General features: G+C 40.8%; 1 protein-coding gene across 2 annotated transcripts in view; it reads left to right on the forward strand.

Moving 5' to 3' along the window:
* The first annotated feature begins 9,636 nt into the window (after positions 1 to 9,636).
* The window catches only part of TMOD3 (tropomodulin 3), a 92,579-nt gene continuing 75,112 nt past the window's right edge, over positions 9,637 to 27,103 (forward strand). For both annotated transcript variants that reach the window (XM_081227971.1, XM_081227972.1), the window contains exon 1: positions 9,637 to 9,812. The gene's annotated coding sequence lies outside the window, so the exon portion shown is untranslated. The remainder of the gene's footprint in view (positions 9,813 to 27,103) is intronic.

A 27,103-nucleotide genomic window follows, 5' to 3' on the forward strand; every position in this document is an offset into this window, starting at 1 on the left:
ACCAGAGGTTATCCCAGTTTTGTGATGCATCATTGACTTGGGAGAGGGTGAAGGAGACTAGACTTTTCTCTGACATCTTCCATGGTAGTCATTCTGAGCACATTGGCTCTGCTAGTTGGTATGGTGGAAGGGCACCATACTAACAGGTTTGGAGGCTGACTCTTAATCCCATCACCAACACTTAGCAGGTATATGATCATGGGCAATTCATTCAATTGCCTGACAATTATAGACTATATAGGGGAAAGAGCACTGGATTTGGAGTCAAGAAACTTGGACACTTGGCTCCATACTTTCTTAGCTGGGAGACTTTGGGGCAAGCCACTTGGTCTCTCAAGCCTTAGGTTCTTCAGCTATACTATAATGGGAATAAACTTCACTAACTACCTCACAGACTTGTGGTGAGAATATAATCAGATAATGGGATGAAAACACTATACTGGAAAGGGCTATACAAAAGTGGGAGATCATTTTTATTATCTATTCACTAATGTTTTCCACTGCCTCTTGAATCCATTTTATGCTAACCAACAATTGCATCTCTCACATCTTTTTGAATATGAGGAATTAAAACATGGGTATGATGTAGGAGACTGGAATTATTTTACTTTCCACATAGGGGTGGGAGAAGTGGTTGATGGGCACAGTGGGTGTTAGATATACCAGTGAAGTTATGTGGGTGGGCATTTTCCTGGGCCACTTTGACAGTACCCTGGGATGTGATCAGGATCCTTGCAGAGACACTAAGGGGAAAGCAAACAGTGATTAGGAGTTGAGAGGAGGGTCTGGCACACTGCTGCCCTCCTGTCAGCTTTGTCACTACTCGGGTTGGGGTTGGCTAAGATCTGAGGTGTGATTGGAGGCCTAGGAAAGAAGACTGTCCTTAGGGCCCCAACAGCTGTGTAACAGGCTCAAGCCCTGATGGTGAAGGGGAGAAAGTGTTACTTGTGAGATCAGCTCTCCTGGGCATCAGCTGCTTTGTTATCACCAGCAACCTTAGTCCTGATCAGTATTATTTTCTGCTAAGAAAGATATTGAAACATAGCCTCAAGGAACTTTTATAAGCACTGGGAAGCAGGGACTGTCTCATCAATCTTTGCATCTTCAGTAACATCTAGTAAGGTGCCTTGTGTATAATAGGTGCTTAATAAATGTTGCTTGAATCGAATTATCCTCCAACCCCTCAAGAATTATGCTCAATTTTCCACCAAGTGATATTTTTGGAAAATAGTACTGATTTGTATGTCAACTATGTGTGACTTTGGGCGGGTCTTTCCATCTATCTTGTCTTCATTTCATTTGTAAAATGAAGTGAGTTAGATGCTCTCTAAGGTCCCTTCCAGCTCCTAAATGTTACAATCCTGTGATTCTAAATGTTTCCATTGCCTCTGAACGTGGGTGCGGGTGTGCAATGCCTCCCTTGTGGCTCCATCTCCCCTCCATAGGCTTTGTTCAGAGGAAGAGGCCTGAACATTCCACAGAGTTATTTGTTCCTCTGCAGCGGTTTTACTGTTTTCAGAATAGTTCTGGAGGAGCAGCCTTTTTGACATTTTAAAATGTACGATATTTTCTCCTCATATTTTATTTCTCATGGTGGAGAAAGAGGAGGAAATGCAAAGAAACTGAGCACAGTAAACATGGCATGTTTTTCATAGGTTTTTATTTAGGGAGAGGGAGAGAGAGAGAGAGAGAGAGAGAGAGAGAGAGAGAGAGAGTGAGAGTGTGTGTGTGTGTGTGTGTGTCTGACTGAGCACATATTGACTGGATAACAGAGAGAAGCCAATCAGAATCAGAAGTACACTGTGTGATTGGGAGAAGCTGATCCAGGATTAAAACTTTCCTGTGGATAATCTAACTGTGGATAGATAAGAATTGGCCATATGGTGAAATGAGATGGATAGAAAATGTACTTTTTAAGGAAATTTTATTTTAGTACCAAATTTTGCCAGTGACAATCTTTAGTTAAGAAAGAAATTATTCTGAACTAAAATTCTCATCTCTGCCACTTTGGTTTTAAAAAACCCCACTATATTCATGGAATAATATTTATATTTTAATTAAAACTTTATCTTAATTCTGTTTCATCTATCTAAAGAAAACAAATAAGCAGCATTTTTCATTGCATTTAAAAATGTAAAATACTTGCATGCCACCAATGTGTAATATCTTACCAGTTCAGCTGCCTGTAATGTGTGACCTTATGTGTATCTGTATTGTTTTGAAGAGAACAAAGGAAATAATACTTTGTAAGCTGTTTAAACTTATATTGGCAACATTTATCTGGCTAAGCAGTTATTGATAAATCCACATAGTTTCAGTTTTCATTTTGAAACTTTTCACAGGTAGACATTGATTATATTCATTAGGGAATTAAAGATTAATTTGCCTTTTAAATGTGAAATTGAACATTATGTGGGAAATAAATGTGTAAAAAAGCAAAATGTATGAAACATGAAATACTTTTACCATGATAATTAATAAGGATTCCAGTCGGCACAGATAGGTGCAGTGTTTAACCTTTTGGAATTTGCCAGCCTGACCTAATGCTAAGGTAAAGGTATACTGTTTTAATTAATCCAGATCTTTCTGCTTTCAAAGATGTAATGTATTCATTTGTGTCTGGAATGAAATTTCCAAGTGAAAATGTACAGAACACTAGGAATAATAAACTTTTCTTTTAAAATGAAAGTAAAGACTGATTTAATCTAGATAATTTTAAGACACATTGTCTCTTTAAAATAAATGATTGGCACCATGTTCTCATATTAGAAAAGTACATTTGCTAGAAAGGACCATAGAGTGCCCTTATTATGAGGAAGATAAGAAGTAGACAACCAGAAGTAGCCAGGGGAGGAACAAGACCTCCTTATTAAAACGAAAATACACACACACACACATTCAGCTAAACAGTTAACATTTGTTAGAATAAATGGGAACAAGAATACAGATATACTTAACCCCAAATGGGTTAAGTGTTTTACCTTGAATTTTTTATATTAACTTTGGAATTAAATTTTTTGTAAGCTATGCTGGGATTCAAAACAGGGAACACTAAAAATAAAGTTACATTGTAAAGGCTTGTCCTGGAAAAACAAGAAAACCTACTCTTTCTGCCACCCTGCTGAGCTCTGCCCTAACTCTTTGTCACTTAGACTGATGTTGAGGTCCAAGAAGAAGCATAGAAGGCCTGTATCTAATTTCTGTATTTGCTGTCTCACACCTTTTCATGGTCAAGGAGGTAAAGTGATTATTTTCTTTGAAGAATTCTCTCAGTCTATGAGGCTGTAATGAATGGGAGTTACAGGTGTGCACTTTGGGGTCAGACTTGCCCAGTTCAGATCTCACTTCTGTTAGTTGTGTGAATTTCTGCAAATTACCTAGCTTCAGTCTCTTCACCTCTGAAATAGGAATCACAGTCGAACTTCACAGTAGGACTATTATGAGGATTCATGTGTAAAAATACTTAGAGCAGTGCCTGGCATACAGAAGGCACTTAGGTATTAGTATCCTAAATTCTAACCTAAATTAATATCCACGGATATTAACAGCAACAAAGTTCTCCGTTTAATGGTGACAATGTCAGGAATTTAAGGAGGACTGAATCTTACTCATTTTTGTGTTTCCACTGTCCATGCCCTTCTGGCAGACAGGCCCTCCCCCATCACTCCAAGAATCAAGTATAAATTAGATACAGCTGACTCAGAAGTTACTCCTGACCCGCCCTCTCATTTAGCTCCTCATGAATTCCCTGATGTTTCAACTTGCTTGTACTTGCCCTGCTTTCTGGGTGCCCTCCTTTGGATTTGGCAGTCTGGCTTTGAGCAGTGACTCCTTGACTTTGGTTCTGTTGTATATTAGACTTGACTCTGTTATGGACCACCCTCTCTCAGTTTGATCATTCAGCCTTTTGGCGCTGTAAGAAGTGGCGCCCCACACCCTCCCTGCCTCAGCTAACAGCTCACTTCCCAGCCCACCAGTCAGGGAACACAATCAAATGCCCACAGCTTCCTGCAAGTATCCCACATATCACAGGGCCTCTGTAGGAACTAGATGTACGTGAGCTTGAATGAGGCGGGGCTATGCTTTGGCCCAACCAACCTAAGAAGGGAGATGATGTAGGAAAATCAATGCATGACTCAAAAGGCGTGGTGGTGGAGGCTGGGTGGAGGTGGGGGAGGTCTCCAAATTGTAGACCACTGAACTTATCCTGAGCAAAATTTTAGAAAAGTGTATTATGCACTTTAGTGGTTTATAAGCACTTAGAAGTGAAGCAGTGATCTCTTAACAGGTAGCACAGATTCACTTATATTAAATGATAGGAAATCATGGGAGTAGAGTCAAAAGGACGTACTGTGTTTGGATTTCATCAAGACATTTGAGAAAGTCTCAACACCCTTGAGAAATGTGGGCTGTATAACAGTTCAACTAAATAGTTAAATGACTGGTTTGAACAGTCTTTTTTTTTGACTCATGATTATAAGTAAAGGTTGATGAATGGAAGAATTTCAACCAGGAGGGCTTAGCCACTACATGGCTCTTTCCTTGATGAGTTTTGGTTAGCAGTTCATCAGTAATTTGGGTGTGATACTCATAGAATACAGACTGAGTCTTTAACTAATGGGCACTGGGAGAGATAAGAACTACTTTGAGAGGTTCAAAAATATCTGGACAGGCCAAAATCCAAGCCTGTATCTAATCAGATGAAATTGAATAGAAACAATAGTAGTTTTCTACTCTTTTTTTTAATGTATATATAAATTTATTTATTTATTTTTGGCTGCGTTGGATCTTGGTTGCTGCAAGTGGGGGCTACTCTTTGTTGTGGTGCACGGGCTTCTCATTGCGGCGGCTTCTCGTTGCAGGCCTTGGGCTCTAGGTGCGTGGGCTTCAGTAGTTGTGGCACATGGGCTCAGTAGTTGTGGCTTGCGGGCTCTAGAGCACAGGCTCAGTAGTTGTGGCGCACGGGCTTAGTTGCTCCGCAGCATGTAGGATCTTCCTGGACCAGGGATCGAACCCATGTCCCCTGCATTGGCAGGCGGAATCTTATTCACTGTGCCACCAGGGAGGTCTCTAGTTTTCTACTTTTAATCCAAAAAGTCAACTACAAACGATAGAATGGGAAAAATGTGACTTAATTGCCATCTGTGTGGATAAAAACTTTGGTGTTGACTAAAAGCTTAACTGTGAGTAAGAAGTAGAATGTGCCTGCCTAAAAGCCAACTCTAGCTTAAATGACAGTAGACAAAGAGTCTTGATATTTGTCCGAAAATCTGTTATTTGTCCTGGGCTTTGGGCCTCAGCTTTTGGAATGCCTACTTCAATATTATTCCCATCATCCTTGAACGTTGGCATGGTTGGTGATAGGTAATTTAAAAGGTAATTCTTATATATAATCAGTCAACAGTGTCACTGATAAGAACAAAGTATGTCATTTAGATTTGCTATTATTTTATGACTATTAATTTTCAGATATAGGCAGGTATTCTAGATTTAATCTGAGTGAAAAATCTGTTATTTATTTGTTGAAATTCTATCAAATATAAATGTATATTGCTAATTGGATAAGTAAAATGCTGTAATAATTGCTGATTGTGAAAGGTTTCTTTTGTCTTCAACATCGATTAAAAATAAATTAATTCAAAAATTATTAAAAAGCATTAAGAACTTTCAAGTAGATAAGTAGGGAAATAGGTTGACAGTTACTACAAATATAAAGAGAGACTGCATTAGTTAGATAACTTAGGAAGAACAACAACATCTTTTTTAGTCAATATATGCTTAAAATTCTAAAATAATAATACAAGGAAAGATAAGTAGAGATTACATCATACTATTATTCTTTATAGAAATCTTTGGTGTACCTAGCATGTATAATTTAAAACCAGAATTTAATTCTTATTTAGTTCCATTTAGGACATGGCTCTGTTCATCCACTCGCCTCTGCTGAAATCTGACTCTCCAGCGACTGTAGGAGAGTCTAACAGCTCACAGAACTGGGAAATTATTGTTCCTATGCTATACTATGTTAAACTTTACTATTTTAGCACTAACATTTTAAGTAATATTAAAACAATAATTTAAATTTTGGCATTAAAATTTAGGTTTATTTGTGTATCCAAAAGTTTATTTTTTGATAGTGATATCTGTGAGCAACCTTGGCTTCAGCTGAAAATGTAAGTTCTCAGCCCTTTGGCACTTGGCTGAAATATGCATTTAGTGCAGCTTCAGCGGAGGCACAGTAGGGTATGAAAATATGAGGTATGGCAAAATCAATTCCAGCTGATGGCCTTAGGGAAGTTTGAGTCAGAAACAGGCATTTGAGAGGGGCAATGAAACATGAGGAAGCTTCTAACAAGCAGAGATGGGGTGCTAGGGAAAGATATTTCAAGCTAAAGGCTTTGCTTGAATCCTTTCTATAAAATCGTGCGCCCCATCTATGGTGCTTGTCTTCTCTGATTCCTCCCTCCCACTGCTTTAACCAACTCCAAGCTCCCAGGGATGAAATCCTTACCTTTTAGTTACAACTTGATGTCTTTAGCTTAAGTTTTCTCAGTTCTCCTATAAAACACATTAAAAAAAAAACAACAAAAAACTTCAGTATATCAAGGAAACTATTTCCTTAAGGAACTTTTGATAACAAGAAAATTGCCGCTGGCATTAAGTTGCAAATGATGATTCAGTGTGACACGCTTAATGAGTTACTCTGGCAGGAAGTTTAAAGATAACACTACTTAGGGCTTGTAATAAATTAAGTAATGTCACAGTGTCATTTTGTCAATCACTTTCACTCTGCCAAAACCCTGAAAACGAACAGGATGTGTACACTGTTCCTTATTCAAATATTTTACCTAACAGTCTCAGATGTGTTCTCTTTCCTATGTTGAACTTAAACTGTTTTCCATTACTTGTAGTGGGATTAAATGTGTGGGGGAGGGGTGCCAGACCACTTTTATTTCAGAGGATCGCCTTTCATGGAATAGGCACTGCAGTAGTCAGCTTTGCTAGGTCAGTCTATAGTAACAAACAAACCTAAATCTCTGTTTACTTCTTGCTCACATTACACGTCAGCACCTGTGTTCAGCCAAGGCTCTGATTCCATGTGACTTCTCATTCTAAAACCCAGGCAGAAGGACAAGACTCTATTTGGGACATGCCATTCTCTTGGTGGAAGGAAAGAGTAAGCACACGAGTAGGAAATGGCACTCTTAAAGCCTCCACTCAAAGCTGTCGTATTGTCGCTTCAATTCATTTTATTGGCCAAAGCAAATTCATGTTTGTAAGCTTTGCGATTACAATATGACAGTATTTTTGTGAAGAAAGAAGGAAAAGAAGCCTGAAAGTATCTACAGAGAGGCACTGCCAGTCATGTAACAGTGGGTAAGGTAGTCTTTTCCTCTACGGGAGAGCAAATAGTTGGGAACAACATTGCAATCCACCACAGGCACTTAATGGATTAACCTTTTCACTTATTTATGTAAATATAATGTTCAGGTTTTGCCTTTTTTTCCCTCTTCTAGAATTGTGCTTTTTCTAGCTGTAAGCAAATAATGGCAACCCATAAAGTGTAGTCCTTTTAAGAGAGCTCGGGCTCCATTTCAGGATGAGTTTCACTGGATCTTGTCCTGTGGAGCCAAACCCTCTCACAGCTGCTGTTTATAGTTGCATCAGGACCTTGGCTGGCATTTACCATGAACCTTGTGGATCTGTATCCCACTCATGTGCAGGAGGGGGAGGGAAAGTTATTCATTTATTTACAAATATTTATTGAATACCTATTGTATGTCAGGCACTGCTGCAGATGCTAGGGAGAGAGGGGGTAAATGATGCAAACTCCTTAAGCTTACATGAGTAAATAAAGCAAGATGTTAGGGAGTGACAGGTGCTAAGAAGACAAAGCAAGTACAGAGGAGAAAGACAGGGTAAGAGGATCAGAGAAGACCTTTCAGAGGTGACATTTGAACAGAACCTTCATGAAAATTAGGGCATGAGCCACGAGTATTTGGGAGGGAAGCATTCTCCTGTGTAGTAGAAAGAACTTGAAGTGAGAAAATACTTGGCAGGATTGAGAAACCTCAGGGAGGCCACTGTGACTGCAGTAGAGCAAAAGAGTGTACGTGTGGTAGGAAATAAAAATCTTCATGTAAGGACTTATGGGGGTGGATTGAATTGTAAAGGGATTTCCTTTCCTTTCCAAAGGAAATGTGTTGGGAAGCAGGCTAGAATTTAAGTCAGGCTACCTGTACTTCATTTCTGGATCTCCAGTTACTGGCTGTGTGACCTTGCACAGATTACTTAACTTTTCTGAGTCTTAGTTTTCTCATCTGTAGAAATGGAGTATACTAATATATTCTTTGCAGGGTTATTTAGAGGATTGGATGAGATATTATAAAGGGAGTGCTGGCACAGTTCTTGGCATGGGTTAAATATTCAATAAATATTAGTTGAACCTGAATTCTGAATTCTGTAGGAAATTGCCCTCAGCTATTATCTCCAAGAATATTTGAGAAATTGATTCCCACGAAGATGCTATAGAAAATAAGATGCAATGGCACAAGATTTAATGTTAATTGCCTTCTAAGTGTATTTGCATTTTGGAGGGTTTTTTTCCCCTTGTTTTCTTTTTTTTTTTTCCTGAAAAACTCCAAATCATCAGTGATCTTCATTGCTAGAATTAGTGGATGTTAATTGCATGAAATTCCAGGGTGTTTACCTGGCGTGCTCCCTGCTCTGAGGGGAAGAAGTAAATGCCAGGGGAGGCTTAACAATTAGTCGGCTCCCACACTGGGTGTAGCTGGAATGTATCTCAAGCAGGCACTTCAATCCTCTATCTGGCTGTATTCTTTGAGAAGCCCTATCAAAGCTGATCCTTACCCCGGGGAATGGTTTATTCCTGAAGAGCAGGCCAGGAAAATTACCCGTGAGTGATTAAAGTAATGAACGCAAGGCCGTGGCTTTTCCCTATTCTCAGAGCCCTGGACAAAAGGCAGCCATTTCATAGGCCACCCTAGAGCTGCCATCTGAAGTATTCCCACTGTCTTCCTCTTCGTCTTCAGAGCGCCCACCTGCCCCAGTTCCCCCTTTAAGCAGCGCTTCTACTTTTTTCTCCCACTTACATCAGCCCAGTTCCACTGCCTGTTGTATAGCTTGAAGCTGGAATGCGAAGATGGGATGGGGTGGAAACTGATCGCAGCAACATCACCCCTGGTTGCAAACCTAAGGAAATCACTAGGGCCACTATGCGCTTGAGGTGACATCCGCCTGATTTACGTCCCTCTCGTGCTTGGCCTGTTTCCTTTTCTATCAGTTTTTCACGACAAGTTTAAAGGTCTCGATGTTATGTCCTCACATTAGCACGAAGGGTACAACACAAGTCCTGCCTTGTGTCCCTCTTGACTAAAAGTCAAAGTAAAAAGGAAATCTATATTAAGGAGCCTCTAGCTGCTGTTTATAGCTCCCAAAGGGTCCAAGGTAGATATTTCCACTAGTAAAGGACGTTTTCTCAGGCTGGTGTAAGGCTTGGTATACGCAGCCACTTCCTAAGTCCTGCACACAGAACAGACCAGGGTCTGCGCCGAGCCGCGCCCTCCTCGCTCGAACTATAACTCCCAGGATGCCCCGCGACCTGGGAGTGCGCACGCGCGTCGGCGGCGGTGTGGGAACCAGGGCCGTCGAGTTGGGGGAGCTGCCGGCGGTGGATCAGACAACTCCCTGGGAGGCGGCAGCAGGCAGACGGGCGGGTACTGGGAACTGAGCGGCTGGCCGTCCCCGCGGGTCTGTGAAGGAGGTCGGTGACCCTAGCGGGCCCCAGTCAGGTAAGCCAAGCTCGTGCTTTCCAGGAAGTCCGTCTGCGGGCGCGGGCAGGGAGTCGCACCGGCCATGGTGGCTGAGGCGGGAGAGGTTGCCTTCCAAATGCCAGGCTGGGATCTTCCCTACCAGTCCCTCTCGGGGAGCGAGGGGACGCTGGGGGCTGCTTCGGGGCTAACGGGCCGGGGTAGGAGCCGTGGGACGCGCTGGGCGTTGCCTGCGGTGGAGGCGCGCGAATCCCGAGTTGCTGATGAATCACTCGGGGGGGCCCGGCCTTGCCGGGTTCGGGACCGGCCCATTCCCCTCCCGGCTGGAGCCTGCGCGGGCCGCGACCGTGCGAGCTCGCGGTGCCTACCCTTTCCACCCCACCGAGGTGTAGCTCTGGGGACTAGCGTCTGAAAAGGTTTTTTTCACCAAGACTCCTTCAGAGGTTTCTGCTGGGTGAAAGTTGATAAGAAGAAGAGAAAAAAAAAAAGAAAAAAAAGTAGGGCACACCCTTTTCTTTTTGATTGAAATCTGGCTTGTCTTGCGTTCGCCGTTTTGATCTATCTGCTCTTAGAATAAATTCCTGGCTCCTGCTCAGCACAGCTGGATCCGGCTGTGAAGTTTGTATGTTGGTTTGTTTTGAGGACGTGACTGGGTCGTTATATTTTTGCTTACAGAAATTGGTGTGTTTCCTCTGCAAGCCCGCATTCTGATTACAAACAAATGAGAAACAGCCGCAGGGGGATTTTTGTTCTGGTTTTTGGTTTTTTTATGTTTAGTTAAGAATCATATTTCCAACTTGCCCTTGGCTTCTCTTAAAACCAAAAGTCATCTGGTAATGAACACTGCAGTAAAACTTATCCCAGGAGGTCATACTTGAACAGGAAATAAGCCTGTGGAGATTTAAGTTAGTTATGTGCGGTCTCCCTTGGTTTGTAACATTTTCATGCAGCTCATGTTTCTTTTTCTGAGAATTCCTTCAGATTTATTTTTCAGCAGATTAAATTGATTAATTAATTGGCCTGTCCAAAAGTTTATTAGGCTTAGAAAAACAGTTTTGTCCAACCTCATTTACCTTTTTTTTTTTTTCTGGCGATACGCGGGCCTCTCACTGTTGTGGCCTCTCCCCTTGCGGAGCACAGGCTCCGGACGCGCAGGCTCATCGGGCATGGCTCACGGGCCCAGCCGCTCCGCGGCATGTGGGATCTTCCCGGACCGGGGCACGAACCTGTGTTCCCTGCATTAGCAGACGGACTCTCAACCACTGCACCACCAGGGAAGCCCAACCTCATTTACTTTTGCCAGTCTCTTCTTCCTAGTCCTAGGCACCTTTTTACCCTATCACTTCTTTAAGAGCCCACAGTCATTTTATTAGAATACTTAGAATCACTTTTCTAACACATTCCTAGGAAAGGAACAAAAAGGGAAAATGTGAGATGCAGCATATTTTGGCTAGTTTAGCTTGCTTGCTTTTGAATCTCTCAGGATTTCTAGTTTGCTCATCTTTAAAATGAGGTTGTTTGGCCACATGACCCCAAGATTGTCAGCCCTAGATATCTGATTGTAAAAATTCATTTATTTTATTCAGTCAGGAAACACTGGCCACACCTGTCATTCCAAGCCCAGTGCTAGGCATGAAGGAACAAAACTGAGTTCTTGAGGATGTCACTGACCTAATGCTCGATTTCTTTTAATCATGTTGTTATGACTAGTTACAAAGTTTTGTGGTATACCCTCCAGGCCAAATTACTCTGTAATTAGTAACTTAACCTAAAGTTAAATACATACAGATCAAATCCAATTACAATGATCAGTTTCCTCTAATCAGAGATTTTTCAACTGTTAGCTACTGGTCCATTTAAATAAAACACAGGTTCAGTACAACAGGAAGGACTTGAATGGTGTAGGTGGTGCTTCTCAAACTTTAACAGCCATAAATCACCCAGAAACTTGTAGGTTTGAAGTGGGGGCTTGGAATCTGCTGGTCAGAAAGGGAATACTGTAGTTGCAGTGGGAGGCCACACTTTTAATATCAAGGGTTGGGAGATATTTTAAGGTGTTTATAATGACAGTTTAAAGACCATTGTTGATAAATGCTGGAGAGGGTGTGGAGAAAAGGGAACACTTGCACTGTTGGTGGGAATGTAAACTGATACAGCCACTATGGAGAGCAGTAGGGAGGTTCCTTAAAAAACTACAAATAGAATTACCATATGGCCCAGCAATCCCACTACTGGGCATATACCCTGAGAAAACCATAATTCAAAAAGAAGCATGTACCACAGTGTTCATTGCAGCTCTATTTACAATAGCCAGGACATGGAAGCAACCTAAGTGTCCATCGACAGATGAATGGATAAAGAAGATGCGGCACATATATACAATGGAATATTACTCAGCCATAAAAAGAAACAAAACTGAGTTATTTGTAGTGAGGTAGATGGCCCTAGAGACTGTCATACAGAGTGAAGTAAGTCAGAAAGAGAAAAACAAATATCGTATGCTAACTCATATATATGGAATCTAAAAAAAAAAATGGTTCTGAAAAACCTACAGGCAGGACAGGAATAAAGATGCAGACATAGAGAATGGAGTTGAGGACATGGAGAGGGGGAAGGGTAAGCTGGGACGAAGTGAGAGAGTGGCATGGACATATATACACTACCAAATGTAAAATAGATAGCTAGTGGGAAGCAGCTGCATAGCACAGGGAGATCAGCTAGGTGGTTTGTGACCACCTAGAGGGCTGGGATCAGGAGGGTGGGAGGGAGGCTTAAGAGGGAGGAGATGTGGGGATATATGTATATCTATAGCTGATTCACTTTGTTATAAAGCAGAAACTAACACACCATTGTAAAGCAATTATACCCCAATAAAGATGTTAAAAAACAACAACAAAAAAAAGACTAGTGTTGATAGCTGTGATATGAGGTGCATAGCAATGGCTTTTTCAACTCCCAATTTAAAAAAAGTAATCCTACTCTAACAAAAAGAATTTCCTTCACAAATTTTCTTTTCTTTTTTCTCTTCTTTTGCTCCTTCCCTTCTCCTTTCTCTTTGATGTATCCTCTCAGCTTTTTTTTCTCTCCTCCTCTTCCACCCTCAACTGTTTTCATTTACGTTAATTCAGTAATTCAGTAATTCAACTTGTGTTTTGCCCCATCCTGTTCAAGGTATTGTCTTAGGCTCATGGTGAATACAGACATAGAAGACATGTTTTTTGTCTGGGAGCCTACTCCCTCTGAGATTAGGCATGTGTACTTGTTTATAGTTCAGAGCACTATAAGAGTTGTCTGTAGGGAATAAAAACTTGCGGTAGGAGTTCAAACGGAGAGATCTTCTACAGTTTTCGGGGTAGGAAACAAGTGAAGTCATCTTTTTCCCACTCAGTGGTCATCTGTTTTCCCCCCAGGCTGTACACTCTATACTGTTTGAGTGTGTTTATGACATATCTACATAGAACATAGTACAATTTCATAAATTAATTTATTTGGAACTTTGAGTGAGCTGGCTATATGAAAATCAGTTAGGTCTGAGCAGTATCCTAGGGAGGATGAGAGGTGGTGAAGATGAAAATAGACCTGGATACAGGCGCAGAGGAGGACTCAGTAAAACAGTAGAAAAGGTCTCGGTGGTTTACAGCTGTCTGTTTGACGTACAGTGCTCTTGTTATTTAGGATGCATTTTCTTTTAAAGTTCAAATTAGCTAGCAAATTATGCTAGCTTTTCAATTGTTCTTTTTTTTTTCCATCCAGAGGTCTTTATTTATTTTTTAACATATTTATTTTTTTAACATCTTCATTGGAGTATAATTGCTCTACAATGGTGTGTTAGTTTCTGCTTTATAACAAAGTGAATCCACTATACATATACATATATCCCCATATCTCCTCCCTCTTGCGTCTCCCTCCCACCCTCCCTATCCCACCCCTCTAGATGGTCACAAAGCACCGAGCTGATCTCCCTGTGCTATGCAGCTGCTTCCCACTAGCTATGTATTTTACATTTGGTAGTGTATATATGTCCATGCCACTCTCTCACTTCGTCCCAGCTTACCCTTCCCCCTCCCCGTGTCCTCAGGTCCATTCTCTACATCTGCGTCTTTATTCTGGTCCTGCCCTTAGGTTCTTCAGAATCATTCTTTTTTTAGATTCCATATATATGTGTTAGCATACGGTATTTGTTTTTCTCTTTCTGACTTACTTCACTCTGTATGACAGTCTCTAGGTCCATCCACCTCACTACAAATAACTCAATTTCGTTTCCTTTTATGGCTGAGTAATATTCCATTGTATATACATGCCACATCTTCTTTATCCATTCATCTGTCGATGGACACCTGGGTTGCTTCCATGTCCTGGCTATTGTAAATAGAGCTGCAATGAACACTGTGGTACATGCTTCTTTTTGAATTATGGTTTTCTCAGGGTATAGGCCCAGTAGTGGGATTGCTGGCTCATATGGTAGTTCTATTTTTAGTTTTTTAAGGAACCTCCATACTGTTCTCCATAGTGGCTGTATCAATTTACATTCCACCAACAGTGCAAGAGTGTTCCCTTTTCTCCACACCCTCTCCAACATTTATAGTTTGTAGATTTTTTGACGATGGCCATTCTGACTGGTGTGAGGTGATACCTCATTGTTGTTTTGATTTGCATTTCTCTAATGATTAGTGATGTTGAGCAGCTTTTCATATGCTTCTTGGCCATCTGTATGTCTTCTTTGGAGAAATGTCTATCTAGGTCTTCTGCCCATTTTTGGATTGGGTTGTTTGTTTGTTTAATATTGAGCTGCATGAGCTGTTTATATATTTTGGAGATTAATCCTTTGTCCGTTGATTCGTTTGCAAATATTTTCTCCCATTCTGAGGGTTGTCTTTTCGTCTTGTTTATGGTTTCCTTTGCTGTGCAAAAGCTTTGACATTTCATTAGGTCCCATTTGTTTATTTTTGTTTTTATTTCCATTACTCTAGGAGGTGGATCAAAAAAGATCTTGCTGTGATTTATGTCAAAGAGTGTTCTTCCCGTGTTTTCCTCTAAGAGTTTTTATAGTGTCTGGTCTTACATTTAGGTCTGAAATCCATTTTGAGTTTATTTTTGTGTATGGTGTTAGGGAGTGTTCTAATTTCATTCTTTTACATGTAGCTGTCCAGTTTTCCCAGCACTGCTTATAAAAGAGGCTGTCTTTTCTCCATTGTATATCCTTGCCTCCTTTGTCATAGATTAGTTGACCATAGGTTCATAGGTTTATCTCTGGCCTTTCTATCCTGTGCCATTGATCTATATTTCTGTTTTTATGCAGTACCCTACTGTCTTGATTACTGTAGCTTTGTAGTATAGTCTGAAGTCAGGGAGTCTGATTCCTCCAGCTCCGTTTTTTTTCCCTCAAGACTGCTTTGGCTATTCGGGGTCTTTTGTGTTTCCATACAAACTGTGAAAAATTTTTTTCTAGTTCTGTGAAAAATGTCAGTGGTAGTTTGATAGGGATTGCATTGAATCTGTAGATTGCTTTGGGTAGTAGAGTCATTTTCACAATATTGATTCTTCCAATCCAGGAGCATGGTATATCTCTCCATCTGTTTGTATCATCTTTAATTTCTTTCATCAGTGTCTTATAGTTTTCTGCATACAGGTCTTTTGTCTCCCTAGCTAGGTTTATTCCTAGGTATTTTATTCTTTTTGTTGCAGTGGTAAATTGGAGTGTTTCCTTAATTTCTCTTTCACATTTTTCATCATTAGTGTATAGGAATGCAAGAGATTTCTGTGCGTTAATTTTGTATCCTGCAACTTTACCAAATTTATTGATTAGCTCTAGTAGTTTTCCGGTGGCATCTTTAGGATTCTCTATGGGTAGTATCATGTCATCTGCAAACAGTGACAGTTTTACTTCTTCTTTTCCAATTTCTATTCCTTTAATTTCTTTTTTTCTCTGATTGCCGCGGCTAGGACTTCCAAAACTATGTTGAATAATAGTGGTGAGAGTGGACATCCTTGTCTTGTTCCTGATCTTAGAGGAAATACTTTCAGTTTTTCACCATTGAGAATTAATGTTTGCTGTGGGTTTGTCGTATATGGGCTTTATTATGTTGAGGTAGGTTCCCTCTATGCCCACTTTCTAGAGAGCTTTTATCATAAATGGGTGTTGAATTTTGTCAAAAGCTTTTTCTGCATCCATTGAGATGATCATATGGTTTTTCTTCTTCAGTTTGTGAATATGGTGTATCACATTGGTTGATTTGCATATATTGAAGAATACTTGCATCCCTGGGATAAATCCCACTTGATCATGGTGTATGATCCTTTTAATGTGTTGGATTCTGTTTGCTAGTATTTTGTTGAGGATTTTTGCATCTATATTCATCAGTGATATTGGTCTGTAATTTTCTTTTTTTGTAATATCTTTTTCTGCTTTTGGTATCAGGGTGATGGTGGTCTCATAGAATGAGTTTGGAAGTGTTCCTTCCTCTGCAATTTTTTGGAGTTTGAGAAGGATGGGTGTTGGCTCTTCTCTAAATGTTTGATAGAATTCACCTGTGAAGCCATCTGGTCCTGGACTTTTGTTTGTTGGAAGATTTTTAATCACAGTTTCAATTTCATTACTTGTGATTGGTCTGTTCATATTTTCTGTTTCTTCCTGGTTCAGTCTTGGAAGGTTATACCTTTCTAAGAATTTGTATGTTTCTTCCAGGTTGTCCATTTTATTGGCATAGAGTTGCTTGTAGTAGTCTCTTAGGATGCTTTGTATTTCTGTGGTGTCTGTTGTAACTTCTCCTTTTTCATTTCTAATTTTATTGATTTGAGTCCTCTCCCTCTTTTTTTTGATGAGTCTGACTAATGGTTTATTAATTTTATCTTCTCAAAGAACTAGCTTTTGGTTTTATTGATCTGTGCCATTGTTTTCTCTGTTTCTATTTCATTTATTTCTGCTTTGATTTTTATGATTTATTTCTTTCTACTAAGTTTGGATTTTGTTTGTTCTTCTTTCTCTAGTTCCTTTAGGTGTAAGGTTAGATTGTTTATTTGAGATTTTTCTTGTTTCTTGAGATAGGATTTTATTGCTCTGAATTTCCCTGTTAGATCTGCTTTTGCTGCATCCCATAGGTTTTGGATCGTTGTGTTTTCGTTGTAATTTGTCTCTAGGTATTTTATGATTTCCTCTTTGATTTCTTCAGTGATCTCTTGGTTATTAAGTAACGTATTGTTTAGCCTCCATGTGTTTCTGTTTTTTACGTTTTTTTCCCTGTAACTGATTACTAATCTCATAGCGTTGTGGTCAGAAAAGATGCTTGATATGATTTCAATTTTCTTAAATTTACTGAGGCTTGATTTGTGACCCAAGATGTGATCTATCCTGGAGAATGTTCCGTGTGCACTTGAGAAGAAAGTGTAATCTATTCTTTTTGGATGGAATGTCCTATAAGTATCAGTTAAATCTATCTGGTCTGTTGTGTCATTTAAAGCTTCTGTTTCCTTATTAATTTTCTGTTTGCATGATCTGTCCATTGGTGTAAATGAGTTGTTAAAGTCCCCCACTATTATTGCGTTACTGTCGATTTCCTCTTCTATATCTGTTAGCAGTTGCCTTATGTATTGAGGTGCTCCTATGTTGGGTGCATATATATTTATAATTGTTATATCTTCTTCTTGGATTGATCCCTTGATCATTATGTAGTGTCTTTCCTTGCTTCTCATAACAATCTTTATTTTAAAGTCTACTTTATCTAATATGAGTATTGCTACTCCAGCTTTCTTTTGATTTCCATTTGCATGGAATATCTTTTTCCATCCCCTCACTTTCAGTCTGTATGTGTCCCTAGGACTGATGTGGTTCTCTTGTAGACAGCATATATATGGGTCTTGTTTTTATATCCATTCAGTGAGCCTGTGTCTTTTGGTTGGAGCATTTAAGCCATTCACATTTAAGGTAATTATCAATATGTATGTTCCTATTCCCATTTTCTTAATTGTTTTGGTTTTGTTATTGTAGGTCTTTTCCTTCTCTCGTGTTTCCTGCCTAGAGAAGTTCCTTTAGCATCTGTTGGTTTTTTTTTTTTTTTTTTTTTTTTTTTCGGTACGTGGGCCTCTCACTGCTGTGGCCTCTCCCGTTGCGGAGCACAGGCTCTGGACGCGCAGGCTCAGCGGCCATGGCTCACGGGCCCAGCCGCTCCGTGGCATGTGGGATCTTCCCGGACTGGGGCACGAACCCGTGTTCCCTGCATCGGCACGCGGACTCTCAACACTGCGCCACCAGGGAAGCCCGTAGCATCTGTTTTAAAGTTGGTTTGGTGGTGCTGAATTCTCTTAGCTTTTGCTTGTCTGTAAAGGTTTTAATTTCTCCGTTGAATCTGAATGAGATCCTTGCAGGGTAGAGTAATCTTGGTTGTAGCTTTTCCCTTTCATCACTTTAAATATGTCCTGCCAGTCCCTTCTGGTTTGCAGAGTTTCTGCTGAACGATCAGCTGTTAACTTTATGGGGATTCCCTTGTATTTTATTTGTTGTTTTTCCCTTGCTGCTTTTAATATTTTTTCTTTGTATTTAATTTTTGATAGTTTGATTAATATGTGTCTCGGCGTGTTTCTCCTTGGATTTATCCCATATGGGATTCTCTGTGCTTCCTGGACTTGATTGACTATTTCCTTTCCCTTATTAGGGAAGTTTTCAACTATAATCTCTTCAAATATTTTCTCTGTCCCTTTCTTTATCTCTTCTTTTTTCTATAATTCGAATTCAAATTCGACCCCTATAATTTGAATGTTGGTGTGTTTAATGTTGTCCCAGGGGCCTGTGAGACTGTCCTGAATTCTCTTCATTTTTTTTTCTTTATTCTGCTCTGCAGTAGTTATTTCCACTATTTTATCTTCCAGATCACTTCTCCGTTCTTCTGCCTCAGTTATTCTGCTTTTGATTCCTTCTAGAGAATTTTTAATTTCAGTTATTGTGTTGTTCATCATTGTTTGTTTGCTCTTTAGTTCTTCTAGGTCCTTGTTAAACATTTCTTGTATCTTCTCCATTCTATTTCCAAGATTTTGGATCATCTTTACTATCATTACTCTGAATTCTTGTCCTGAACTCGGCTCTCCCACCTCAGAGGCACAGGCCTGACACCCAGCCGGAGCACCAAGACCCTGTCAGCTACACGGCCAGATATGTGGGGAGTTTCTTGCCTTTTGGGAAGTCTGAGGTCTTCTGCCAGCATTCAGTAGGTTTTCTGTAGGAGTTGTTCCACATGTAGATGTATTTCTGATGTATTTGTGGGGAGGAAGGTGATCTCCATGTCTTACTCCTCCGCCATCTTGAAGGTCTCCCCTTCAGTTGTTCTTAAATTTAAATATATATGACTCTGTCTTGATAAAAATAGTTGAGAGCCTTTTTCTTTAGGCTGTGATAGTGGTCAAAGCACTGTTGTCCTTCCTTGCTGACATTCGATTTACATGCCTTACCCTTTCTCAGTCAATTTTATATCTGACCCTCTAAAATGACAACTAGAAAATCATTGAGAGGAAAATGGTAAAGAAAACAGAAAATTCTACTGAACTTCTCATAGTCCATTAGGTATGTATTGAAATTGTGAAGAATCAAACTTAATTTGCCATTTATGAAAAATTAAACATGAACAGATACAATTATATCAATCTACCTATGTGCATCTGTAATCCATTAGGTGATTTGCAATAATGAAGGAATAGAGATGTCGGTAATCCAAAGTGGAAAGTAATTGAACATGTGGGGAGTGGTGTTCTAGAATTTCATTTGAAACAAAATCATTATATCTTGAAGCAGAGTGCTACTTTGTGTTGTTTTACTGAGGTATCATTAACATTCAATAAAATGCACATATCATAAGTGTCCAGTTCAAGGAGTTCTGCCAATTTTATACACTGTAACTTCTACCAAAAGAGATAGAAAATATTTTTCTCACCATAGAAACTACCCTCATGCCACTTTCCAGCCATTTCCCTCACCCACCCTCTGAAAGGTTACCACTTTCTTACTCTGTATTTCTGACACCATAGGTTTGTTTTGCTTAGTCTTGGGCTTGACATAAATGGAGTCATACAGTAGTATGTGCTTTTTTGTGTCTGCCTCTTTCCTGTAACATGATGTTTCTGAGATTTATCTGTGTTGTGTGTATCAGTGGTTCTCTTTTATTGATGAATAGTATTCCATTGTATGAATATACTGCAATTTGTTTACCTAATTTCTTCTTTTTTAAAAAAATTTATTTATTTTATTTATTTATTATTTATTTTTGGCTGCGTTAGGTGTTTGTTGCTGTGTGCGGGCTTTCTCTAGTTGTGGTGAGTGGGGGGTTCTCTTCGTTGTGGTGCGCAGCCTTCTCATTGTGGTGGCTTCTCTTATTGCAGAGCACAGGCTCTAGGCACGCGGGCTTCAGTAGTTGTGCCTCCTGGCTCTACAGTGCAGGCTCAACAGTCGTGGCGCACAGGTTTAGTTGCTCCACGGCATGTGGGATCTTCCCGGACCGGGGCTCAAACCCGTGTCCCCCACATTGGCAGGAGGATTCTTAACCACTCCGCTCTCAGGGAAACCCTACACAATTAAAAAAATATATTTGTTTATTTGGCTGCACCAGGTGTTAGTTGCGGCACGTGGGATCTTCGTTGCCGTGTGCAGGATCTTTTGGTTGCGGCATGCAGGATCTTTAGTTGCTGCATGTGAACTGTTAGTTGCTGCATGTAGAATCTAGTTCCCTGACCAGGGATCGTACCAGGCCCCCTGCATTGGGAGCACAGAGTCTTAGCCCCTGGGCCACCAGGGAAGTCCCCAAATTTTAATTTTTTTTTTTTTGCCATACTCGGGCCTCTCACTGTTGTGGCCTCTCCTGTTGCGGAGCACAGGCCCCGGATGCACAGGCTCAGAGGCCATGGCTCACGGGCCCAGCTGCTCCGCGGCATGTGGGATCCTCCCAGACCGGGGCACGAACCCACGTCCCCTGCATCGGCAGGCGGACTCTCAACCACTGCGCCACCAGGGAAGCCCCAAATTTTAATTTTTAATGTTGCCAAATTTTAGTGCTGTCAGCCTTTTTTATTTTAGCCATACTAGAGGATGTAAAATGGTACCTCATTATGGTTTTAAGTTGCATTTTCCTGAGGATTAAGGACGTTGAATGCTTTATCATGTGCTAATTAGCTATCCTTTATTTTCTTTTGTGAAGCATCTGTTCAAGTCTTTTGCCTATTTTTTTCATTGGGTGGTTCATCTTTTTATTGTTGTTTGAAGGAGTTCTTTATATATTCTGAGTACAGGTCTTTTGTCTGGTACGCGTGTTGGAGATTTTTTTTAACCTAGGCTTTGGCTTTTCTATTTATTTTCTTAATGATGTGATAAGCAGAAATTTTTTATGGAGTCATTTTATTAACTTTTAATTTTATGGTTAGTGTTTTTTTATGCCCACCCCCAGGCTTGCAAAGCTTTCTTTAAAAAAAGCTTTTCTTGGGCTTCCCTGGTGGCACAGTGGTTGAGAGTCCGCCTGCCGATGCAGGGGACACGGGTTCGTGCCCCAGTCCGGGAAGATCCCACATGCCGCGGAGCAACTAGGCCCGTGAGCCATGGTCGTTGAGCCTGCGCATACGGAGCCTGTGCTCTGCAACGAGAGAGGCCACAACAGTGAGAGGCCCACGTACTGCAAAAAAAAAAAAAAAAAAAAAAAAAAAAAGCTTTTCTTCTTTAAAGCTTTCTTTTTCTAGGTTTTACATTTTAGATCTTTGTTCCATCTCAGATTAATTTTTGTGTTATGATGGGAGGTAGGGGTTTAGGTTTATTTTCCTTTCACACAGATATCCAGTCGTTGCAGCAACATAGGTTAAAAAATCTTTGCCATTAGATTGACTTGGCAACTTAATTGAAAATAAGCTGAGCTACTTTGTAATTTAGTTTTGCTTATACTGTCAGTTTCTTAAGAAGGGTCCTGGATCTTTAAAACAAACAAACAAAGCAACAACTTTTTTTTTTTTTTTTTTTTTTTTTCTTTTTGCGGTATGCGGGCCTCTCACTGTTGTGGCCTCTCCCGTTGCGGAGCACAGGCTCCGGATGCGCAGGCCCAGCGGCCATGGCTCACGGGCCCAGCCGCTCCGCGGCATATGGGATCCTCCCAGACCGGGGCACGAACCCGTATCCCCTGCATCGGCAGGCGGACTCTCAACCACTGCGCCACCAGGGAGGCCCTAAAGCAACAACTTTTATGCACCTCTTCCATACTGCAGCTAGACTGAGATTGATCCAGGGCTAGTTACCGTGTATTTCCTGATGGAGGTGCTAATAATGAATTTGAATTTTATTTTATTTATTTATTTTTTGGCCACACCACTGGGCATGTGGGATGTTAGTTCCCAATCCCTGCGCCCCCTGCAGTGGAAGCGCAGAGTCTTAACCACTGGACCTCCAGGGAAGTCCCTAAGTTTTAATTTTGAATGGCTTTTCTGTTGGTTGAGTTAATGGAGCCGATCTCATTTCAGTAGAAGTTGCACCCTGAGCAAGTTAGAGAGAGCTTAATATTTTCCTGTTTATTGACTTGGTCAATATAGATGTAACTATATATATACGTATAAAACCCATGCATTTTAGTTTTCATCTTTCTACTACACTACACCACTAGTCCAATCATTTATTTTTTTTTTTTTGCGGTACGCGGGCCTCTCACTACCGTGGCCTCTCCCGTTGCGGAGCACAGGCTCCGGATGTGCAGGCACAGCAGCCGTGGCTCACGGGCCTAGCCGCTCCGCGGCATGTGGGATCTTCCCGGACCGGGGCACGAACCCATGTCCCCTGCATCGGCAGGCGGACTCTCAACCACTGCGCCACTAGGGAAGCCCCAGTCCAATCCTTTTTGACACAGTTCCTGAATTTGTCTTGGAACAGTTTCTAAGGAGACAGGTTGGTTCTTTTTTCTTCCAGATTTTATTGACTGATAACACAATACAGTGATAACATTTTTTTTTTTTTTTTTTTTTTTTTTTTTTTTTTTTTTTTTTGCGGTACGCGGGCCTCTCACTGCTGCGGCCTCTCCCGTTGCGGAGCACAGGCTCCGGACGCGCAGGCTCAGCAGCCATGGCTCATGGGCCCAGCCGCTCCACGGCATGTGGGATCTTCCTGGACCAGGGCATGAACCTGTGTCCCCTGCATCGGCAGGCGGACTCTCAACCACTGTGCCACCAGGGAAGCCCCAGTGATAACATTTTTAAAAGAACGTCACCTTAACCATATTACTCTACTGCAACTGTTTTATTTTTCCTCATTTCCTTCCAGGCTTTGTTCATCCACATATTTTTGTATGGTTGAAGTCATAGTGTACATGTCCTTCTCTGTGGTAACCAGTGGACATCGTGTTCTGTATGTGGGTCACCCTTGTTAGTAAAGATAAATAAAGCTGGAGAATGAGATGAGACCACTAGGGGACTTAGCAGTGGGAAATCTTGAATCCAAAGCTTAATTAAAATTGAAGTAGAACAAAGTTAAGATTTTCAAAGACAGGGTTACCCTTCCATGGAAATGGAGGACAACTTTGGTTTCCTTATTCTCTCTCTTTTTAATGTGTAACAACTTTATTGAAATATAATTCACATATACAATTCACCCATTTAAAGTGTACAGGACAATGGATTTCAGTATATTCACAGAGTTGTGCAACCATCACCACAGTTCATTTTGGAACATTTTCATCACACCAAAAAGAAACTCCTGGGACTTCCCTGACAGTCCAGTGGTTAAGACTCCAAGCTCCCAAAGTAGGGGGCGTGGGTTTGATCCCTGGTCGGGGAACTAAGATCCCCACATGCCACGTGCCGTGGCCAAATAAATAAATATCAATAAATTAAAAGAAAAGAAAAGAAAAGAACCCCCTTGACCATTAGTAGTCACTACGTACTTCCTCCCAACACCCCTAGCCATAGGCAACCATTCTGCTTTTTACTTTTTGTCTCTATGAATTTGCCTATTCTGGACATTTCATATAAATAGAATCATACAGTATATAGTCTTTTGTGACGGGCCTCTTTCACCATTATACTCTTAATAGTTTGCTTTGAGAATCGTATTACAAGGTAGGTTCCTCCACAGATGTGCACACTTTTTGACCTGTAGAGAGATACACTCCCTTTGGTACATATGCTCAAACACTTACACCTACTCACTAAGGGAGGAACACAAACACACCAAGATGAACTTACAAACTAAGGTAACTGATACATGGAGATAACCCTTTACAAATAAACAGTTTCATATCTGGGCATATCTAAGCACTAATATCACTACACGTACACACATGTAAACACAACTCCTGAAGCATATGTGAGAAAATGATAAACTGGGAGGAAAAGAGGCCTAAGTGGACAAGAGTGAATGAGAGTGTGATGGCAAGTTGTGTTTATTTCAAAGTGTATTCTCCTGGTGTTTAAAACACTTTCTAGAGCTTTTCATCTTTTAAACCAGTAGCAATTGTCTGATATGTTTGTATTATTTAATATGTATATAGACTTGTAGGAAAGATTGTTGTAATTAGCTTATTATATAGCAGTCCTTTTGAGCAGGATGTTATTAATTGTAAAGTAGGGGATTTGCACATGGAAAAGTATAACCAACAAAACATTTTAGTTCACTGGGTGTGGTGTTATCATTTTAATCAGTTGTTGTTAAGGAATATTTCCTTGATATGCATACCAGTGAAAAGAGGATACACTGTAATGTATACAAACATATACAATATAAGTCTGACATCTTCAGGCAGCCCTTACCCTGGAGCAAGTGTGGCAAGATTTGGTATAACCCCAGGATTTATTTTTGTTTATGGTGGGCGATTATTAACCCAAGTTAGTATTCTTAAAGAACTGTTCCTTTTTTTTTCTTTCTTTTGTCTTTAATGGCCACTGGGATGCTTACTTGGCTTGAGGGTGGGATTAAGGGGTGGGGAGATGGGGAAGAAAGTTTAATTTGATTCGGAAATATCAATAAATGATTATTTAAAAGTCAGCCCCCCCCTTTTGTTCCACTCATTTGTCCCAAAGATCTACACGTTCTTAGAGAAAATCACAGAACCATGCACAGAAATGGACCTCGACAGATTTGCACATTTTTATCTCTGCAAAGCCTTCTGTGCAGCTCGGCCCTTCTGTCAGCTATCAGCACACCCTCTACACGTGCTTTTTCTTTGCCACTTTTCTGGAGCCCCCATTACTCCTCGTCAAATGATCTCACTTCGTACTCTCCTAAGATATCAGACGACATCGCAAGTAAACTGCTGGATATAGTTTGCTCCCCACCACAGGACAGCCCTTGTCACTGCATTCAGCTTCTTAGTTAGCCTTCCCATCTGCCATATCCTCTTTTCTATCTTTTCCCACTGCCAGATAGGAATTCTGGCTTATAACTCCTTTTGAATGGGATATCAGAGGAGCCTCTTCAAAGAAATGTTCTAACTGGTCCCTGAAAGATGTGATAGGATTTGAACATGAAAAAAGGTAGAAAAGGATATTTCACGTGTAACGAACAGTGTAGTCTGAGGGCTGGAGGCGGAAGAGCAGGGAACTGTATTTACTTCTTTGGCTATGATACAGGGTGTGTGAAGGTCATGCCTTCCCCTTTACTTGACTTTTCTTCCTCTTTTCCCTGGCTCCCTTCCCATCCTCCTTCCACCCCTTTTTAGCATGTACTTTGATGTCTTTGCTTAGATATTGCTCCTCCCCACTTCTATCTGGCTAAATCTATCCTTCCCTGACCACCCATAGCAATCTCTGAACTTCTGTATCACTAATTGACAGTACCATTCTTTTGTCGGTTAAATATGTATTGCCTTGATTTAAAAAGGAAAAAAAAAAGCTTTATGTGCATGTCTCATTTTCCCAAATAGAGTTTATTAATCAAGGTTCTTAGGTCTCAGGAACACCACCCACTTAAGCTAGGCTACTAGAAGATACGGCAGCAGGGCTGGGAGTTGTAGTGGGTTTTCACCCTGTTAAGGCAGCTGTGCTCCTTGAAATGAACTACAGCTGGAACCCAGAGCAAGCACTTGGAAAGTCCCTGTCCTTTCTCCCTCTGACTGCAGTTTTGCCTGGACTGTCTTCGGCTTCTTTCTGTGCCTCTGCTTCATACCAGAACAGTAATTTGGATTTTTAAAAATCCTGTGCATAACACTATTATCTGCCTTGATTACTGAGTTTCTTGGCATCCTCTTAAATCTTGCACCTGAGGCAAATGCCCCAGCGCCGCTCCATTCTCTCCTTTGTAGGCCGGCTTTCTCTACTCTCTCTTGCTTTCTTTCTCGCTTCTGCTTTCACCTCAGCTTCAGGTTAAATGTGACTTTAGCTTGCTGTGATGCTGCCTCCAGACTGGATGATACATGATCTCTCGGCTTAGGTTTTGTTTCTCAGCTTTCCAAATTCCTGGAGAAGAACTGGATTTGGTCTATCTTGCTTGGGCTAGGGGTACTGCCTGTACCGAATATCTGTGAGGGAGGGGCACTGTTATGGTTGTGTACTTCACAGGGCCTGGGGTAAGGGTCCCAGAGAGGGGGCTTTAGGGTTGGTCATCCCCAAACATGCTTACTTTAGTACCAGAGGTAAGAGGGAAGTGACCATGTCATTGTTTTTGTATCTGCACTGCATCTGGCAGATTAACAGCTAAAAAGTGGGTGTGCCTCTTTAGTATTTGTTTATTGCTATGACTCCCTGACCATTTGACCATTAGGATTACCTTTTGGGCATAACAGGCTAATCAGAGAAATATTTTTAAAATAAATAAATTTATTTATTTAGGCTGCATTGGGTGTTTATTGCTGCATGTGGGCTTTCTCTAGTTGTGGCGAGCGGGGGCTACTCTTCGTTGTGGTGCCTGGGCTTCTCATTGCAGTGGCTTCTCTTGTTGCGGAGCCCGGGCTCTAGGCATGCAGGCTTTAGTACCTGTGGTGCGCGGGCTCTGTAGTTGTGGCGCACGGGCTTAGTTTCTCTTCCCGGACCAGGGATCGAACCCTTGTCCCCTGTATTGGCAGGCAGATTCTTGACCACTGGGCCACCAGGGAAGTCCCAGATATATTTTTAATATTAAAAATATTACCAAAATTTGTTTTATCATCATTTGAAAGATTTCTAATTTTAGAGCAAATTAACTATTTTTTAAACATTTTTGAAATTTATTTTCTAGTTCAGAAAGAATAGAGGAGTAGAATATTGATAATCAATTAAATAAAAAGTGATAAGTCTTTACAGACTCTGCCCCCCAGTCCTGTTAGGATATGGTAAAATCAGGTACTCCCATCATTGATCTCAAATCTTATTGAGTCCCACCCCCTTATTATTTTGTTATA

This window comes from Mesoplodon bidens (assembly GCF_964165515.1).
Source record: "Mesoplodon bidens genome assembly, chromosome: 3".
In the NCBI taxonomy this organism is placed as follows: domain Eukaryota; kingdom Metazoa; phylum Chordata; class Mammalia; order Artiodactyla; family Ziphiidae; genus Mesoplodon; species Mesoplodon bidens.